Here is a 21,546-nt window from a genome sequence, read left to right on the forward strand (position 1 = left end):
GCCAGATGGGTAATGTGTCCCAACAAGGGCACCGTAGGTACAGAGGGCTCCCCTCTGTTTATTGCCAGATGGGCTGTGTGCCCCTACAAGGGCACCGTAGATACAGAGGGCTCCCCTCTGTTTATTGCCAGGTGGGCAGTGTGCCCCCACAAGGGCATCGTAGGTACAGAGGGTTCCCTCTCTGTTTATCGTCAGATGGGTACTATGTTCCAACAAGGGCACCCTGGATACCAGTGCTCTCCCTCTGTTCATTGTCAGATGGGCAGTGTGTCCCAACATGGGAACCTAAGGTACACAGGGCTCACCTCTGTTTATTAACAGATGGGTAGTGTGCCCCTACAAGGGCACCGTAGGTAGAGTGGGCTCCCTCTCTTTATATTGGCAGAGGGTAGTGTGTCCCAACACGGCACCGTAGGTACACAGAGCTCCCCTCTGTTTACTGCCACATGGGCAGTGTGTCCCTACAAAGGTATCATAGGTACCCAGGGCTCCCCCTCTGTTTATTGCCCCATGGGCAGTGTGTCCCTACAAGGTCACCGTAGGTACACAGGGCTCCCCCTCTGTTTATTGCCACATAGACAGTGTGTCCCTACAAGGGAACCGTAGGTACACAGGGCTCCCCTCTGTTTATTGCCACATGGGCAGTGTGTCCCTATGGGCAGCGTGTCCCTGCAAGGGCGCCGTAGGTACACAGAGCTCCCCTCTGTTTATTGCCACATGGGCAGTGTGTCCCTACAAGGGTATCATAGGTACCCAGGGTTCCCCCTCTGTTTATTGCCACATGGGCAGTGTGTCCCTACAAGGGCACCGTAGGTACAGAGGGCTCCCTCTCTGTTTATTGCCAGATGGGCAGTGTGCCCCACAAGGGCACCGTAGGTACAGAGGACTCCCTCTCTGTATTGCCAGATGGGTAGTGTGTCCCAACAAGGGCACCGTAGGTACACAGGGCTCCCCTCTATTTATTGCCAAATGGGTAGTGTGTCCCAACAAGGGCACCGTAGGTACAGAGGGCTCCCTCTCTGTTTATTGCCAGATGGGCTGTGTACCCTTACAAGGGCACTGTAGGTACGAAGGGTTCCCTCTCTGTTTATTGTTAGATGGGTACTATGTTCCAACAAGGGCACCCTGGATACCAGTGCTCTCCCTCTGTTTATTGTCAGATGGGCAGTGTATCCCAACATGGGCACCTAAGGTACACAGGGCTCACCTCTGTTTATTGACAGATCGGTAGTGTGCCCCTACAAGGGCACCGTAGGTAGAGAGGGCTCCCTCTCTGTTTATTGGCAGAGGGTAGTGTGTCCCAACACGGCACCGTAGGTACACAGGGTTCCCTCTGTTTATTGCTAAATGGGCAGTGTGTCCCTACAAGGGTATCATAGGTACCCAGGGCTCCCCTTCTGTTTATTGCCTCATGGGCAGTGTGTCCCTACAAGGGCACCGTAGGTACACAGGGCTCCCCCTCTGTTTATTGCCACATGGACAGTGTGTCCCTACAAGGGCACCATAGGTACACAGGGCTCCACTCTGTTTATTGCCAGATGGGCTGTGTGTCCCAACATGGGCACCGTAGGTACACAGGGCTCCCCTCTGTTTATTGCCAGATGGGTAGTATATCCCAACAAGGGCACCGTAGGTACAGAGGGCTCCCTCTCTGCTTATTGTCAGATGGGCCGTGTGCCCCTACAAGGGCACCTTAGGTACATAGTGCTCTCCCTATGTTTATTGTCAGATGGGCAGTGTGTCTCAACATGGACACCGAAGGTACACAGGGCTCACCTCTGTATATTGACAGATGGGTAGTGTGTCCTAACAAGGGCACCTTAGGTACAGAGGGCTCCATCTCTGTTTATTGCCAGATGGCCAGTGTGTCCCAACCAGGGACCGTAGGTACAGAGGGCTCCCCTCTGTTTATTGCCAGATGGGCAGTGTGTCCCAACAAGGGCACCGTAGGTACAGAAGGCTCCCCTCTGTTTATTGCCAGATGGGTAGTGTGTCCCAACAAGGGCACCATAGATACAGAGGGCTCCCTCTCTGTTTATTGTCAGATGGGCTGTGTGCCCCTGCAAGGGCACCGTAGGTACAGAGGGCTCCCTCTCTGTTTATTGCCAGATGGGTACTGTGTCCCAATATGGGCACCGAAGGTACGCCTCGGCTCTGCTGGGGTCCTCTGCTGCAGAGCATGAGAGACCCTTACCCAACCTTGGCTCTGCTGGGGTCCTGTGCTGCATAGCATGAGACAGACCCTTACCTATCCTTGGCACTGCTGGGGTTCTCTGCTGCATAGCATGAGACAGACCCTTACAGAGCCTTGTCTCTCCTGGGGTCCTCTGCTGCCTAGCATGAGCCAGACCCTTCTCGAGCCTTGTCTCTGCTGGTGTCCTCTGCCCTTACCGAGCCTTGTCTCTGCTGGGGTCCTCGGCTGCATAGCATGAGACAGACCCTTACCGAGCCTTGGCTCTGGGGGGGTCCTCTGCTGCATAGCATGAGAGACCCTTACCTATCCTTGGCTGTGCCGGGCTTCCCTGCTGCATAACATAAAACAAACCCTTACCGAGCATTGTCTCTGCAGTGGTCCTCTGCTGCATAGCATGAGACATACCCTTACCGAGCCTTGGCTCTGCTGGGGTCCTTTGCTGCATAGCATGAGACAGACCGTTACCGAGTCTTGGCTCTGCTGGGGTCTGAATGCTGCATAGCATGAGACAGACCCTTACCTAGCCTTGGCACTGCTGGGGACCTCTGCTGCATTGCATGAGGGACCCTTACAGAGCCTTGTCTCTGCTGGGGTCCTCTGCTTCCTAGCATGAGACAGACCCATACCGAGCCTTGGCTCTGCCGGGTTCCTCTGCTGCATAGCATGAGAGACCCTTACCGAGTCTTGTCTCTGCTGGGGTCCTCTGCTGCATAGCATGAGACAGACCCTTACTGAGTCTTGGCTCTGCTGGGGTCCTCTGCTGCATAGTATGAGACAGACCCTTACCGAGCCTTGGCTCTGCTGGGGTCATCTGCTGCCTAGCATGAGACAAACCCTTACCTATCCTTGGCTCTGCTGGGGTCCTCTGCTGCATCCCATGAGACAGACCCTTACCGAGCCTTGTCTCTGCTGGGGTCCTCTGCTGCATAGCATGAGACTGACCCTTACCGAGCCTTGTCTTTGCTGGGATCCTCTGCTGCATAGCATGAGACAGACCATTAGCGAGCCTTGGCTCTGCTGGGGTCCTCTGCTGCATAGCATGAGAGACCCTTACCGAGCCTTGGCTCTGCTGGGGTCCTCTGCTGCATAACATGAAACAGACCCTTACCGAGCCTTGTCTCTGCTGGGGTCCTCTGCTGCATAACATGAAACAGACCCTTACCGAGCCTTGGCTCTGGGGGGTACTCTGCTGCATTGCATTATAGACCCCTACCGAGCCTTGGCTCTGCCAGGGTCCTCTGCTGCATAGCATGAGACAGACCCTTACCGAGCCTTGGCTCTGCTGGGGTCCTCTGCTGCATAGCATGAGAGACCCTTATTGAGCCTTAGCTCTGCTGGGGTCCTCTGCTGCATAGCATGAGACAGACCCTTACCGAGTCTTGGCTCTGCTGGGGACTCTGAAATAATCTGGCCAGAAGTCACCCCTTGCATGGAATGGTAGAGGCCAGGTCAGACTGAATTGTCCACATGAGGAGGTAAACCTCATTATATTGGGGAAGTTCATGACACCGTCAGGGCTTGGCTTGAGTAGACAGTGTCTCCTGAGTAGACACCTGGTTGGAACCCGTCATCAGATGGGTACACGTGTCTGACATTGTCATTCTGCAGCAAATGTTCACGAGGCCATGCAGAGACTGACTGAGTCCAATATGGAGGAGCTAGCTCAAGGGGGGGCTCAGATTTACACAGCTACAAAGGTCCCTGGACAGGGAGTCGTTATGGTGACGCCTGACAGGATGTGACAACGCTCCTTGACCCCTCAAAGGACAGGTGGAATCCAATCGCTCGCCCTGATCCTGTCATTATTGTGACTTTTGGTCGCTCCGTCTGTCTTCCCCGCTGCCTCACAGACACCCTCTGCATGCAAGGCTATGACGTCACCCGTCTCGCATGCCCAGTGTGTCCTTTCATTGCCCCTTTACTGCTGCACTGGACACTGGGGGAAGGGGGTTGGCAGCTGCCCAAGTTCTACCCTTCTCCAGTCTGCAGACACGGCCTTCACGCATCACAAAGGTGGTGATAGCATGCACCATCTCTCTTCCCCTCTGCATTTTTTGCTGTGGCCAATGCTCTTTTGGGCCAAAGAAAGGGCGCAGCACAGACCACCAAAAGGCTCTATATGTGTGGAAAAGGCTGCTTTATTGAAGACAGGTGCACCTTACAATAAAACATTTCCCTTGGCCTTTGCCGTACAAAGCTAAACCTCACTAAATATCTTTCTTCCTACCTTTCCACCCACCCCCTCCCCTAAAAGTTTCCCCTTTCCGCCTACCTGAAACAGTTTATACCCCCCATCTCGGACATTCCATGCTGTCACATTAACGTTGTAACCTCTTATTACTTCCTAAGATAACTATCTGACTAAACATTTCCTATGCTACTGTCTCCTTCCTACCTACTCCCGGAAAAACTTTTTCAAACCTAAACTTAACCTGTAAACAATATAAACCACAAGTTAGCAGGAAAAGCGCCAGCACCTGCTTCAAGCGACACCCAATGTACAAAAAAAAACTAGCGCACCTGTATCCAAAAAAAACTACCTCCTGAAAGCAAAGATTTGAGGGAAACCCCTCCCCCGCCTCATCCAAAATTTGGGAGGGAGGGCGGGAGCAAAAACGTTCCACCCACCAAGCTGCACTGACCGGCCATCGTGTCACCATACTAAAATGGTGACACTGCATCCTAAAATGGCGGGTTTTATCCCAACCCGCCCAATGTGTAGCCCAACGAGCCCAATTGGGCTCTGGGCTGCACCAAGGCCCAAAATTCCCCGGGGGGCAAGCCTCCCGGTGGTCGGCCACACCCCACAAGCCCTATTGGGCCAAAGAAAGGGCGCAGCACAGACCACCAAAAGGCTCTATATGTGTGGAAAAGGCTGCTTTATTGAAGACAGGTGCACCTTACAATAAAACATTTCCCTTGGCCATTGCCGTACAAAACTAAACCTCACTAAATATTTTTCTTCCTACCTTTCCACCCACCCCCTCCCCTAAAGTTTCCCCTTTCCCCTTACTTGCAACAGTTTATAACCCCCATCTCAGACATTCCATGCTGTCACATTAATCTTGTAACCTCTTCTTACTTCCTAAGATAACTATCTGACTAAACATTTCCTTTGCTACCTTCCCCTTCCTACCTACTGACGGAATAACTTTATCAAACCTAAACTTAACCTGTGAACAATATAAACCACTAGTTACCAAGAAAAACGCCACTCAAAAAAGTCTGTGGCTCACAAACTTTTTTGACCCCCCAACTAAGGCCTAGGGCTTTTTTGGATACCTTCTAATGCCCAATGCCTTGTCTAGAACCTCCTTAATCTGAATGATGTACAACTCCAAACCAAAACGTGACAAGTGCACCCCATCTGGTCTGAAAAAATAAATCGCCGCATATCTAAGTTCCGGATGATCCACTCTCCCAATACCCTCCTTATCGCAAAATAATCTCATGTCCCTGTTGATCTTCCTCCTGGCCGTATCTATCGCTGCAGGTCTCTCTGCCCCCTCCAATGACTTCTTGGGATGAACTCTGACCAAATGACATAAAACCCTGATCATTGCTGCTTTATTTCCAATAAGGCCCGCTTCATCTGCTTCAATAAAGCCAAGCCCTTACACAGAACCAAATCGTTCTCACCCAAATGGATGACCAAAACATCTGGACAGATGTTACCCCTAACTAACTTATTTAACAATGGAAACAACTCATGCTAGCTCATGCCCCCTTTCCCATACCAAGAACACTTAAACAACGCTGTGTCAAGACCGAGACTCAAACCCTTCCCTTTATCCAAGTCGTGACGCTCGGCCCACTTCACGTAGGAATGGCCAACAATCCAACTGGATAACTCAGCAGATGCTGGCCCAGCCACTTCACCTGAAAAGACACATATGTGAGAAACAAAAACTGGAACAATTCACGCCTCCCCCCCAACTGCTGTAACGGAATGTATCTTTTAAAGCAATCCGACTTCCATCCACCCAGTCTCATGATCCTGTTCCTCCCCCAGCCCTGCATGGCCGCCTCTGTGGTTGCCCCATGCGGAAAGAATAAGTACCAAACTCGCCTGGTGCTTCGCCTATGCCCAGTAGCGCTTGCCGCATGACCCACAGCAGTTGTGCCGCTGTCACTCGAAGGCCTGATCTCATGCAGAAAACCGCCCCAGGGCCCGGCAGCCGCCACCGACTTAAAGCCCCTCCCCAAAGAACTGGACACACATTCCTGTCATCTGTGGCACCCATAAAAACCCACCTACCAGCTCCCCTCTGGTCTGTCTTGGATTGGGTAATCCTCAACGCCACCCGCTCCTCCCCCAGCTCCACTTCACCCCACTGCACCCCTTGTACACCCTTCCGACCCAAAAGTTCAGACACCCGAAAGTCCCCAAAGTACATCCATGACATTAAAGTGGCAAACAAAACTGCCTCCTCTCTGTTCCTGCATATCCGAGGCACTGCCTGTAGCAACCTGATCAACAAAACCGTGGACACCGGTCTCCTCACCTGTGGCCGAATGCCCCTTTCCCTTACCCAACCCTCCAGTATGCGGCTGCCTAGCTCCCCCGCCGAGGGAGCGTAGCCCCACCACAATTTCCCATTAAAAGCGATGCCTGACAATTTGCCCACTAAAGTAACCCTTGATAAACCTCTTGTGAGAAGTTGGCCTGGTATATGCGGTCCGCTAGTTAAAGTGGGCACCTTGCACCAGTCCAAACGATCCTTATTGATGATTAGGTTAAAGAGAACCTTTATTGAAAGCTATCCTAGTGGTAGCTATGGAGAGCAGCCTTCAGGCTAAGTCTCGAAGGAATGTAAAGCAGCTTGGTTTACCAGATTATAACCTCCTGAATGACCAAATGAAAGGAGAACCACACAAGGTATATATAAAATAGATGTATTTATTACTAAACACTCTCTACTAACCTCTTTATGAGATTAGAGAACAAGGCACACAATATTAAAGCACTAGAACGACAATAAATAGCACAATACACAGCGGGCTCCATGGGGAGACCGAACCATATACTAAGAAAGTGGTATAACAACCACGACTTGACTAGACACAGTGCCTAGAGCACGTAGAACACCCAAGGTAGTGACACAGCGGACCCACGGACGTGTGCAGTTTGAGAACACAGCCGCATGGTCTGTACAACTCTATGGGAAAGTCGCAGTTGGAATTTTAAATATTAAGGACACTTAGGAGAGGACTTCAAACAAACCCTTTGGAACATAGAAGGTTCTAAGGCCAGCAACCTTGAGAGTACCGAGGTGCCCGTGTTACCTATCCCAGAGCAGCCGGGTGCATAGGGGTCAAGTGGTGTCGGAAAAGCTCGTTGATTTCAATGGCGTGATGCAAAGAAGTGCTGCTGCTGGAAAGATGAGAAGTATCCGGTGTGATCCAAGCCTGGATCGGAGCTGACAAGAACCTGAAAGCAGAGGGGACAGAGTCTGGGTCACTTCACAGTGACCAGGGGCATGATAGACGAAGGCCCACCGATGTGTGGTGCTTCAGGTGAGAAGAGGTGAATCTTGACTCTGCAGCCATGGGGACCAGGAGACGTCGACAATGACCAAAGTCTGCAGGTGAGCTGTCCCATGAAGGATGTCGAGTGCTGGGGGGTCAGTGTCCGGATTGAACACCATCAAGCCTTGGCAACTGCTACACATGTAGTCAGAGAAAATATGCTTCGGTGAGGACCAGCAAGGTCCTGGGGACTCCCCAAGTGATGGAGAGTCAGGGCACATCTGGAGAAACCAGAAAAGCCCACTGAAAGTTAAAGTTTTCTTCTCAAGGACCCACAGGACAACGGACCAGGGATCGCGAAGGGACCTCGAGCTGAATCACAAAACACCAGCCCACGAAACACTCATGGAGTGTGGGCCGGAAATCTTCAGTGGAATTACTGCTCGGGTCTGGACTACAAGTAGCCCAAAGCACAGCCTCAGGGGTTGCCAAAAAGCATATGCTACTGCAAATGGACACGTGCACAGCGTTACGGTCCCCATGAGGGCTGCGGGTCTCAGGTTTGCTCTGAGCACTAGTCGACCTCGGAGACACTTGGGAACCCACCCCCTGTGTTGCAGAAATTTTCGGAGTCCTCAGGAGCTCGGGAGATGCAAACCGGTCAGATGCATTTAAGGTGCCTGCCTTGCAGGGGAGTAACTCCTTTACTCCAAGGGAGATTCTTCCGTCATCCCGCATAGTGTAGATAGTTGAAGTACTTGGTTTCTGTAGCAGGGTTTCGTCCAGGTAAATCTGAAGTCCTGTAGTCAGGGGTTCCTACTTTATACCCAAGGAAGGGGTGGGACAAACTCTGGGGACTCACCTTTGGGAGGGTCAGGACAGAGCGGTTGCTACACCCATGTCCTTTGTCCAGTTTTGCGCCAGAGCAGGAGCAAATGGCTCCTGCAACCGGTTTGAGCTGGACTATGCACAGGGACACCAAATGTGGCCCCAGTACAGACATCAAAGCACTCTCAGAGTGCACCTACCCAGCCCCAATACACTAAAGCCTGTCTGGGAGGTGGTCCCACATTCCTGTGACAGGAAACCTATTGTCCATCTTTCCCCTGCCGGAGTTTCATCCTGCAGCAGGAGGGCAGACTCGTGTCTGTGGCTGGCAGCATCCATTTTGTGATGCCAGAGTCTGTAAAGCTGGTACCGGGTGTACTGGTGTTGTCATATTTCTCCCTCTAGTAGGGTGAAATCATACCTCCCATACCAGTTACTGGTGTGGAGGGTATTATTCCAAGGTGTTTGACAACAAACACGACATGTTTCCATGCAGCCGTTTTAAAGTTAGCATTTACCGCAAGGTTATAATGCACTTAAGAGTATATGGTTGGCTGCATCACAAACAACCCCGAAATATAGGTTCCGAAGGCTGCAGACGGGCTCTGCTCATGCAGGAGCACCCTCTCGCATAAAACCCAGCACCCTGTCTTCAGGATTGATAAGGCCTGCCATAGGGGTGACTGATAGGTTTATATGTGCAGTGATATAAGGTAGATATAGTGAACCTATATGTAAGTAAGGGGTGCAGGCACCACCTTACACAGGCTGCTGTAGCAGACCTGTTGTGTCATTTTGAATGGTCTCCCAGGGGTGGCATAATACATGCTGCAGCCCTTGAGAGGTCTCTGGGGTACCTATGCCCTGGGTACATAGTATACCATATACTAGGGACTGATAAGGGTACCCCAGAATCCAATCTGGACGGTACCTAAAGTACATGCAATCAATTTATAGGAGAAAGCACCTAGGCTAGGGTCCTGGATAGCAGGATCCCAGCCAGACTAACTCGAAAATAGTGAAACATCAGCAAAAAGTGGGGGTAACTATAAGTAGCAGATCCTACTCTCCTACAGCTCTGTCAATGAGAGACAAAATGAACTGGACCACCTCCTCCTCCCTCACCCATTGCTCTGTTTGTCCCCGAGACCCCCCCCTCCAGAAACTCCCTCAATGCCTGAGTATTCGCCTTCTGCGTCGATGGTGCCAAGGACCCAAACACCAGGCCAAGCATCCTTTGTCGCCTACTGACCACATCCCCGCTGGAACCGGCGTCTTGCCTTCTTCCGCCTCCGTGACTAGCCCATGGAACCTCTCCCGCTGTGAACGAGACAAAGCGTCCGCTATGTCATTGTCCACACCTGGCTCATGTCTGGCTTGAAACAGAATGTCATGTTTCAGACAACTAAGGACAAACACCCTCATCAACTTAAGTACCTGTGCATCCCTTGCTGATTGCCTATTCACCACCTGAACCACAGACATGTTATCCACCTTGAAAACCACTTTCTTGTGCGCCAAATCCTGGGCCCAATCTGTCACAGCCTTCACTAGCGGAAAAAGTTCTAGAAAGGTGATACTCCTCCCCCCACTCTTCCAGTGTCGAGGCCACTCTTCTGCGCACCACCTCCCATCCCTGTAGAGCCCAAAACCATGAGCCCCCGTGGCATCTGAGTATACGATGACCTCCCACTCTCACTCCTTTGGTTTCGCCAGGGTAATGTCATTAAAATCCTCCAAGAATGTTCCCCACATGCGGAGATCTGCCTTCGTCCCTGCGGACAAACGCATGTGATGGTGTGGCAAGGTCAAGCCCGCCAGAGACCTCCCTAACCTCCTACAAAAAATCTGTCGTGCCCTGACTACCCTACATGTGAAGTTCGGATGTACGAGCAGTTCTTGCATTTACCTGACCGTCACCTTTTTCTTTGCCAGGATGTCATCAATCAAAATCAACATGTGCAGCTTTTTGTCACCCGGAAGGTGGGCCTCCATTGCCTCTGAATCCAGTTCAATGCAAAGAAATTACAACACAGTTCTGGGACCTTGTGTCTTCTCTGGTGCCAGGAGCACACCCAATTGGCCCATGAGCTCTTGAAAACTTGTCAGCTGTAACTGACAGTCTGTTGAACCAGGCTGACCCACCAGGAAGAAGTCATCAAGGTAGTATGTCACCGTCTCTTTGCCCGTGTGCCAAGTGAAAACCCATTGCAAAAATGAACTGATGAGTTCAAACAATGCACAGGATATCGAGCATCCCATTGGCTGAGCCTTGTCCACAAAGAAGAGCCCTTCAAACTATATCCCCAGCCAGGAGCGGATCGTCCATTGGGGCGTTAGGGCTTAGCACCCCCCCCCCGCCCGCGCCCGCAGCTCCCTCGGTGTCTCTGAACTCAGTTTACTTAAGTTCAGAGACGCCGAGGGTGGGGAGAACTAACTGACAATGCATGTCAGTCAGCATGACGTCGGACCGTGGGCGGTCCGGCGTCATTTTGACTGACATGCATTGTCACAAGCCAGGGAAAGGCAGCACAAGTGCGCATGAGAGGGCATGGAGATTAATTTTTACTCCGTGCCCAGTCATGCATACTTGTGTTTTTACTGCCTTGCGCATGCCCATTAGGAGCCCCTCGGTCTCCTAATGGGCAGGCGGCGGGTGTAGCGTAAGCTGTGCCCTCAGCCAATCCTGGCGCTGCTGGCAGCGCCAGGATTGGCTGAGAGGGGTTGGCACTGCAGGCCCCTCCTCCAGTACCGTTAGTGAAGGCGCCCAGGGGATCAGAGCAGAGGTCTGAGAGGTGGCGTGGCGGCCGCGTGGACCCGTGGACCGGCTGTGAGGTAAGTTTAAAAAAAAAACTATTTCATTCCCCCGTGCGCACCCCCCCCCCCAACCCCCCACCCGTGAGCCGCGACTGCACAGTGGTGCTCAACCCCAAGCAGTAGCGAACGTGGACTCCGGGTGGTCAGCCAGGAGGCTTTCACAGACAGAAAGAGTGGGACGGGCGGACACGGGTTCACACCGCATACAGGAGTATGTGGGGGAGGGGACGCTGTGGTTGCCCACGAAGCCTTGTGAATTGAGGGGATGGTGGGATGGGTGCACGCAGGAGACTGAACATGCCATGGGCTCTTTTCACTGATGATCAGAAAGCTCCATGGGATGGTACGTGATCTTCATTGAAGTCTCCGACTTTCATCCTTCTGAGGCCGATAATATAAATACGTGCACCTGCTAAGTTGGACAACAACTGCATCCTTTATTTAAGCACCAAGGCAGCAATTCCATGAGTGATACTCAAGTTTTTTTTATGTTTTCCTGGCGATTTTTCACGCTTGTACTTGGCTGGGATTATGTTATTTACATGTGAGACAATGCAGTTCGATTTAAAATTTGAAAACTAAAACCGGTCCGACCTGAGCCCAGTCGGAGGTGGTCGTGGTTACTGCGAGACTAATAGTATGGCTGTTGAGATGACTGTATCAAAAAGCCACGTTTTCTATATTTCCCCCAACCTAATATTTGGCCGCGCATCGCGCATTTAACATATGGAGCGTGTGGACCAGGGTGAAATTCAGCATCATCTAAAATATGTTTTTATTGGAAATTATTACAATTATACAGAGTTTAAATTTTGAATTACAAATGAAGTTTGAAGTAATTATTTTAGTATGTTGGGGGCGCATTTCCGAATGGAATTATATTCTCCCTTTATCTGCAAAAATGCAAGATATTAAAGTTCCAAATCACTGCACATCAGAAAAATATAAGCAGAGTCAAAACGACTCAAAGGCGTGTTCGTATATTTTGTTGTTTCGTGCACTAAGCATGGAAAATGCATGGCATCCTTATCAGTCACTCAGCTAACGGAAAATTAATATTTCTGAACTTGTAAAACCCGATTCAAAACGCGGGAACGGCTAGCTTCCCGCTTCGCTACTAATTTGAAAATATTTCGATTGTACTGCATTTCTGTTTAATTCTGCTAAATTGTATTTAGTCCTATTTATCCGATGTGAATATGTTGAACTTAAAAGAGCCACCATTGCCCTAAAGGCCCGGAATCAAGGGGCATGTTGGCTGGCACGCGGTTCTTTCTTTTCGGGAGGCAGGTGATGTTTGGGTCTTGGAAACAATGGGACTTGTGTCCATTTCAGGGCATATTCACTAAGGGGCATAATTACCATTCGTATGCGTCGCCCTGGCGCCACGCAAGAGAATCTCAACTGTACGTAACTGGCCCGTTATCAGTTTCCGATTGGACGTTTTCCTTATTAAAAATAGTTCCTTGCAAAATATGTGCCAGTCTGGGGAATGAATCCCATCATCCCTGTTTTGAGATACTATGTTGAATGTCTTCCCAAGGTCACCCTGGCTCTCAAGAAGCATCGAGCCTGCAAACGGGACACTGTTGTGAGCCTGGCATGTGTCTGCTATACCATGTATGCAAAATGTGTGTCTGGAATGTTATTTGTATGTGCCATGCCTGTTCCTTGTAAGAGATTAGAATGTATCGAACTTGTAGTCAGGCAGTGTTTAGTTTGCTTGTTTCTAGGGGAAGTTTGATTCCTTACAGAGGCTACTGATACTTGTACGTGGATATGTGTAAACTTCAAAATGTTCTCGTGGGGAGAACTCCCTGTAGGTGGTTCTGGCTCGCTCGCTCGCCGCAGTGAAGTACAACAATTGTTTTACGCCACACCACTTTCAAATGTCACCAGCCGCCACTGTACCCAGCAGCTGGAAAACGTCAGGGTGTATAGGCAATAAGCGGAAAGCCGACTTAATGTCACATTTCGCCATCAAGGCTCCTGTCCCAACTGTCGCCACTAACTCCCTGACTACGTCCACTGAGGAATACAACACTGATGTCAATTCATCCGTAATGAAATCGTTCACTGACAGACCCTCCGGCCAGGAGCGGTGTTGTATCAGCCTGAATTGCCCTGGCTCCTTCTTTGGCACGATCCCTATGGGTGAAATGATCAAATCTTGGATGGGGGAACTGAAAATGGTCCCGCCATGCACCCATAGGCTACTTCTTTGAACACCCCTCTGTGTGTTTTAGCTGGTTTCAAATTTTCAGTCCATCTGGCGGTCCGAGGGCCCTCATAGCCAATTTGAAAACCCTCCCGGAAACCCACTCTCAACAACTCTGCGTCCTCCGTGATGGGGAGGCTGCCAAAAATTGCTCCAAGCATGCCTGTCTAATGGGTGTATGAGCCTTTGCCCATATTCCCTTGCGCTCCTCGGCCACCCCTATTCCCGGTGTTCTGGTGAGGCCCCTGGTTGAACTGCTGTTCCTGTCCGCTGAAGCCTGACCCATGGCATTGATCCAATGGGTGCTTGCCTGAGCACTACGAGCATTTGTGTCTGAACTTGCAATACTCCCTGGCACATGTCCCTTGTTAAAATCCCAGCATGCCCCTTGCACATTTCCTGTGCCCTTTGCTGCATATCCCACCCCACCCCGGAGGGGACGGCTCTGAAACGGGCGATATACCAGAGGAAGGCCGCTGGCCATATAAGTTGTTTTCCAAAACTTCACAGTCCCCAGTGTCTGTTTATATAGATCGATATCCATCTCGCCCCACTTAGCCTCTGTGTCCCAAGCGAGCCTAGCCCTGAACTCTTCATTATAATGTGACCAAGTGTATCCCCTGTATGTCAATTCCGCCCGTTTGATCACGTGCATGTATTTGAACAGGGCCACTGATCTGTCCATGTATTTCTCGCAGTAGACACTGGCGAATATCAAAAATGCCGCCGACCAGTTTTCAATGGTCATGGGCACCCGGGGCCTCTTGGCCAGTTCTAGCTGTTCCTCTTTTGACCCTTCCTTGGCCCTCAGCACTCTATGTAGCAGCTTCAACATATCCACATATTCCCCTTCCCATATCTTTTCCTTAGTTGATAACATAAGGTGCGCTCCCAGCGGCTTGGTCCCTCCCATGTACGGGAGGCCCTTAAGCTCGATCTCGTGGCCCTCCTTTGTCCCGTCTGCCTGTGCCCCTTGGTCCCCCTTGTCTTCCGAATCTGTAACCTTTTGGGACCTGTCAGCCTGGTCGCCCCCATGTCCACTGTCGGTCGCCCATGTCTTCTTCTCGACCCCGGCTTCCCCGATTGACTCCGGACCCAGCCCTGCATCCCTGACATACAGCCCCTTGCGCAAGCGCACCTCTCCATCTTCCCCCCCTTGGGCATCCATCCCCCGTGATACTTTCCCCGTTTTGTGACCCACCCTGTCTGTCTCCTCCACATCCTTACCTGGCGTCAAGGTTGGCGTCCTCACCGGATCCCGCCGCCTAACCAGTTGTGCAGGAGGTGGCACCATACCGTGAGTCCCGGCACGCTGGTCTTCCCAGTCCATCTGCAAAACACCAGGCACAGCATTATTTGAACCCCCCCTACCTCCCCCTGCTCCCCCTCTTCCTCCAAGATTTCCCCTTTCTTCAACGCTATCTTTGTCATAGTCCAGTTGCAACTGTTCCCCAACCCATGGCTCCCGCGTGCTGGACTGGGCCGCTTCCCTTCTGTTGCGTATCAACTCGTCCAGGCCCACGCCCGTACCACATTGGCCTGACTTCAATCTTTCCCCCGAATTCATGTGAGTCTGCCCTGCGCCACGCACAACCGCCCTTGAGGCTGCATCGACCCACTGGGGTTTGGGCACCACTGCCCGTGCCTCCATCCTCCAACTCTCGGTCTCCTGCAGGTCCCACGCCGGGGTCTGGCTGCCCACTCGGGATAATGCCCACCCATCATCTCGGTGCCGCGGAGCCGTATGCGACTCACCCAAGGACATTGCCTGGTCCCCCAGCAAAGGAAATAAGGCCCGACGTGCCAGGGTTAATGCCCTCACCTGCACCTGGCAAAGCTGTACACCACCGCCAGTAACCCCACCTCCCGCCCCTCCATGGCCTTACCTCTTGCTCCCTCCACCTGCTCCTCCTCCACACCCTCTTCCTGCCCCCGCCCGACAAATGTCCCCCCCACCATGCCAGGTGTCCACCTGGCCCTCCCTTCGGCCCGCGTATAACGCAGCCAGGGCCCATCGCCCTTCGCCCCCCTTGTCCCCCCTCCCCTACTCTTCCCCGTCGCTCCACTCTAAGATGTCTGCCAGCCTGGCTGACGTGTGGCCCACCCTTCCCTCTACCTCTGGGGCCGGTGACCTCCTGGCCCTCGCACCTCCACCCAGCCCCCTTCTTCAGACCATCTGTGCCTGAGCCCCGCCGGGGCCCTGTTCAGCCACCCTCTCAACTCCAAGGATGGCATCCTCCCCCACTTGACCACCCCTGACTCCCCCGGGAGGCTGTCCTTGCCTGTCTGTACCCCCCCATATCCCTTCTTCATGAGGTTCCGGTGCCCCCCTCCCGCCTCTCATCATGCTGTCCTGTGGCTCTTGGGCCCTCATGTCCCCACCAATCCCTGAAACCCCTAGCGCCCCCTCCCCAGAACCAACTCCTTGCCCCACCTGTTCTAGGCCTGACCTGTGGGCCTCCTTCGCACCTCGCCCCCGTTTGAGTTATCTCCCGCGGCCCCTGCAGCCTGTCCAGTAGGTAAAACGGCCAAGCCCGCACCCGCTTTGAATTCGAGGGGGGGATGCCGAGGGGTGCCCCGCCCCCCCTTCCCTGCCTTTTTCCTCGTGCGGCCGTGCTGTGGGTGCTGCTGAATCCACTCACCGGCTTCTTTTTGCCCCCTTTCCGGGTTTGCGGCAGCAAACACGCCAACACCAACGCGGCAACCTCTTCAGATGCCCGCCGCAGTGGCCTCGCTGCGGTGTCTGCACGCACGAGGTCCATGCGGCCTGCTACCGCGAGCAGCCGCATGGCTTCTAGCACTCTCGGATCCTCTGCCATCCTCTTGTTACAGGGACGGCCCACTCGAAAGAGAAACAACCCTCAAGTTTCCTACAACAGGAAACGAAGAGAAAAAAGACTTTGAGAAAAACTTTCCACCCACCCAGCTGCCCTGATCGGCCACTGTGTCAGCTTACTAAAATGGTGACACGGCATCCTAAAATGGCCGGTTTTATCCCAACCCGCCCAATGTATAGCCTAACGAGCCCAATTGGGCTCTGGGCTGCACCAAGGCCCTACATTCCCCAGGGGGCGGAGGGCAAGCCTCCTAGTGGTCGGCCGACCCCCCAAAGCCCTATTAGAAGACAAAGTGCAAGCAGAGAGCTATTTGGCTGCAAAAAACACACACCACCTTTTTACTGTAGAAACTGATTTTTGCATCCACAAAATATCACTGACCATATATAATGTGATGCTACTCCGGACCCACCCCTGCATCCCATAGTGCATCTTAGCACCTCCTGGCTACCTGCAGCGGAATGTACAGCGCTTGTCTTCCTACAGGACCCATGCCTTGAGGGTTCTACCAATAGGAGTAATGGCAGCATGCTCTCCCAGCGCCTCGAGACCCCGAGGGGGTGACGCAGCCACGTGCTCTCCCAACGCCTCGAGACCCCGAGGGGTGATGCAGCCACGCGCTCTCCCAGCGCCTCGAGACGCCGAGGGGTGATGCAGCCACGAGCTCTCCCGGCGCCTCGAGACCCCGAGGGGTGATGCAGCCACGCGCTCTCCCACCGTATCGAGACCAGGCACGGTGCGTTCATTGAGACGCCGAGGGTGGGGAGAACTGACAATGCAGATGTTAGTCAGCATGACGTCGGACCGTGGGCGGTCCGGCGTCTTGTTGACTGACATGCATTGTCAGACAAGCCAGGGAAAGGCAGCACTGCAGCACAAGTGCGCATGAGTGGGCATGGAGAGTAATTTTTAGCCCGTGCCCAGTCATGCGTACTTGTGTTTTTAATGGCTTGCGCATGCCCATTAGGAGCCACTCGGTCTCCTAATGGGCAGGCGGCGGGCGTAGCGTAAGCTGTGCCCTCAGCCAATCCTGGCGCTGCAGCAGCGCCAGGATTGGCTGAGGGGTTGCCACTCCAGTGCTGACGTGGTGTTACGGTTTGAAGGGGGCAGAGGCGCCAACGCGAACCAGGAGCAGAGGCGGTCAGGTAAGTTTTTGTTTTAATTTTATTCAGTTCTCCCGCTGCTGGTGGTAGGGTTGGGGTGGTGTTTAGGGTTAGGTGGTAGGGCTGGGGTGGGGTGGTGTTTAGGGTTTAGGGTTGAAATTTGCTAGGGTTCCCGGAGTCTAGGGCTCAGGGCCCGATTCAGGTTCGTGCATAATGGTGTTGGGAAGGTTTTAGGGTGGTTTTGCAACATTTCATCCAGATTTGGCTGAGTTGGGGTTGGGAAGGTTTGGCTGGATTTGATGCAGATATGGCTGGGTTGGTGTTGGAAAGGTTTTAGGGTGGTTTGTCGAAATTCCATCCAGATTTGGCTGATTTTGGGGTGTTTTTGTGGGTTTGCGGGGGGCTTGTGTTTGGGTGAAAAGTTGTACCCCTTCCAGTGGATGGATTTGTGTAATTCTTCCTGAGATTCTTGGGAATGGCTGGAACTAGTGTCCCAGTGAGTTTGAAGATGATCGAAGTAGTGGAAGTGCGAAAAAAGAGCATTTTTTGTGAAGGCCCGGATTGCAATGTTATCCAATGGGCAGTGTTGAGGTGCGTGAAGAAGTGTTTTTTAGGGGGTTCCAGTGGATCAACAGGAACGGGGCTGCTGTGAGTGGCAGGGAGATGGAATTTATGTGTGTGGAGGAAGTTTGGGAGGAATCGATCGATGGGAAGGGTGTTTTTTGGCAAAGTCGAGGAAGGGAAAGAGCTGCCAAAGGAGCCCATGTTAAACGTGAGTTTTGCATGTTTTTGGGGTTCGATTGTAGGGTGGTGAAGGTGGTTTCGAGTGGATTTGCTTAGCTGGGATCAGAGTTGGGAAGGTCTAATTTTGATTGCAAGTGTTTTGAAGAAAATCCATGGAGGGGAAGGTGTGTTTTGGGCCTAGTTTCAGAGTGCGTTTTGACGCGACTTTAGGCCTTTGGGAGCTGGCGGTAATGCACATGTTTGGGATGTTAATTTAGGGTGTTCTAGGTTTTTGGGAATGGGTTTAGGGGTGTGGGAGCAATGGTGGGAAGGTCTAGTTTGTGTGAAAAAGAGCAGTTTGGTTGTAGTTGAAGGGGAAAGGGTAATTTGGCCCTGTTTTCTAGGTGTATTTTGTGCCATTGGCGAAGATTGCCTGTACTGGGTAATTGCAGGTGTGCGGGATACGAATAAGCTAGAGCGATAGAAATAAACAGATAGCGGTTGGAGAGAGAGAGGTGAGGAGAGGTTGAGGCGAGGATAAACAGAAGCGTGTGCACCACACCAGGCTTGGCAGCTTTATCTCCCACCTTTGCGCCGAAGTGGTAAGCTAGCGTCCAGGTTATGTTACGGGGCACTCCTCCAGCACTTTTATGCCCCGCCATTTTCAAATGTCACCAGCCACCCCTGATCGAGACCCTAACGGGTTATGCAGGGGCGCTCTACAAATCCTGATTGAATGATTCATTCATTCCATCATGCATGCTGGGATGCCCCAGGCCTGTGTCGTGCGAGGAGTTTCTCACTGTAATTACCTTGGTTACAGCTTCTCTCCTCGGTAACGCTGGGCTGAGTTCAGTCATAAATCTATCGTTTTTGATAAGGATGGCGATTATCGTGCCATAAACTCTTGGCACGCTACTGCGGGTATTTTTATTCCTTCCCACTCGCCTTTGATATGGGGATGTCACTTTGTCCTACCTGTTTCCTGGTAAAGATACACCTCAGGGTGTACCGCCGGACTCTCTGGGGGGCGCAGGCAGCTGCTATTAAGATTAATAACATCTCGACATCCCCTGAACCCCGTTAGGTTAGATGAGAGGGAAAGTGCAGATGGAGTTCACGTGCCAGCTCAGCACTTGAGTAATTGTGAACACGTCAACAGATGAATACAGGTAGAACTGAGCTGCGCTTGAGCGGGTTCGAAGCTGGGTGGAAGACACAAGATAACACATCTCAAGGTGATGAACTACTGCTGGCTGTGACTGGGAACCCTGCCCCTCCCAGGCATGCACAACTTCTCAGCACTAATATTTCAGTATGAAACATCCATTATATGTGTGAACATTAGGGCTGAAATGGCCAGATGCTTGAAGCCATTATTCGATCACAAACCCTGTGATTCGCTCCACAGCACATGTTGAGGCCACAAACGGCGCTCGGCTGTCTACTCGCCCCATTTTGCTGCTTAGAAAAGCATTTCTGGCTCGTAAGATGGGTTTTGCGACCCACACCTAATCACGTTTAGGAAGAGGCATAAAAGGAGTTTCCTTCATAATTGCGTTTCGGTATTGCATGTATTAATGGTTTGCGACCACAATTGCGGCCGTAAACCATTGATCAGTTACCCACGCCTCAAAGAGTGTGTTAACTGATTCACATAGAGGAAGGGTCTCGGAAGGAATCTCTTTGGGACTTCTTTTTCTTCAGAGGACTGTGTCAGGCGACCTCGGGGGCAACAGGCAGTCGGGCCCACTGCCTGCTCTGTCCTTAAAAGCAGCACCAGCTCCTTGAAAGAGCCGGGGCTGCTTTATAAAAAAAGCCTCCCAGTTGGGGATGCAAACACAGGGATGGTGGTCCAATGACAAGGGGTGGCAACCAGCGACCTGCCTAATTCATCTTCATTCTGTGATGTGGTCTATCAAAACATGGGTCAGATAGAAAAGTGAGAGGCAGGTCGTGAAAAGCTGGTGCACAATTTATGGGCACTAATTTTACGCCCCATCTCTTAATCTGGCCCTAAATTACCATTACACAACAGAGGGTGCGCTTGACTTATGCCTTTTCTTAAGACTTCCACATTAAATCGCAAACATTTTATTTAACCCCAAATGTAGAGGTTTAAAAATGTACATACAAAATTCATACGTTTATGTAGAGAAAATGGCGCCTTTCTTTTTCATAACTTGAAGAAACAGGACCCTTTTCATGTAGAAAGGCAGCTTTAATGCTGGTAATGCAGGTTGCCTGAGTTTATTCAAAAAGAAAGACGGAAAGGCCAGAGGTGGTAGCATCAACAGCTGCCCTGGCCCAGGGAGGGCTCAGCACTTTGTTTGCAGTCAAAAGCTCACAGACAGAACTCGAAGTTTCTTTGACTTAAGGCCCTGCAGACGGTGAACTGTGGTTGCCTCGCCCTGTTTCCAAACGGTGCTGTCTGCAGTGCATATGTTTACTCTCAGAAATGTTTACATGACATATGTGCGCTTTGAATAGCGCAATCTCAAACGGCAGGCACTAGGATTTGTGCTGACACGGTACAACTGTTCATGGTGTGGCCCCAGAAGGGGGACAGGAAATACTGTACAACTGTTCATGGTGTGGCCCCAGAAGGGGGACAGAAAATACTGTACAACTGTTCATGGTGTGTCCCCAGAAGGGGAACAGGAAATACTGTACAACTGTTCATGGTGTGTCCCCATAAGGTGAATAGGAAATACTGTACAACTGTTCATGGTGTCCCCCCAGAAGGGGAACAGGAAATACTGTACAACTGTTCATGGTGTCCCCCCAGAAGGGGAACAGGAAATACTGTACAACTGTTCATGGTGTGTCCCCAGAAGGGGAACAGGAAATACTGTACAACTGTTCATGGTGTGTCCCCATAAGGTGAATAGGAAATACTGTACAACTGTTCATGGTGTGGACCCAGAAAGGGGACAGGAAATACTGTACAACTGTTCATGGTGTGTCCCCAGAAGGGGAACAGGAAATACTGTACAACTGTTCATGGTGTGGCCCCAGAAGGGGGACAGGAAATACTGTACAACTGTTCATGGTGTGTCCCCAGAAGGGGAACAGGAAATACTGTACAACTGTTCATGGTGTGGCCCCAGAAGGGGGACAGGAAATACTGTACAACTGTTCATGGTGTCCCCCCAGAAGGGGAACAGGAAATACTGTACAACTGTTCATGGTGTGTCCCCAGAAGGGGAACAGGAAATACTGTACAACTGTTCATGGTGTGTCCCCATAAGGTGAATAGGAAATACTGTACAACTGTTCATGGTGTGGACCCAGAAGGGGGACAGGAAATACTGTACAACTGTTCATGGTGTGTCCCCAGAAGGGGAACAGGAAATA

This window comes from Triturus cristatus, chromosome 2_1 (genome assembly GCF_964204655.1).
Source record: "Triturus cristatus chromosome 2_1, aTriCri1.1, whole genome shotgun sequence".
NCBI lineage: Eukaryota > Metazoa > Chordata > Amphibia > Caudata > Salamandridae > Triturus > Triturus cristatus.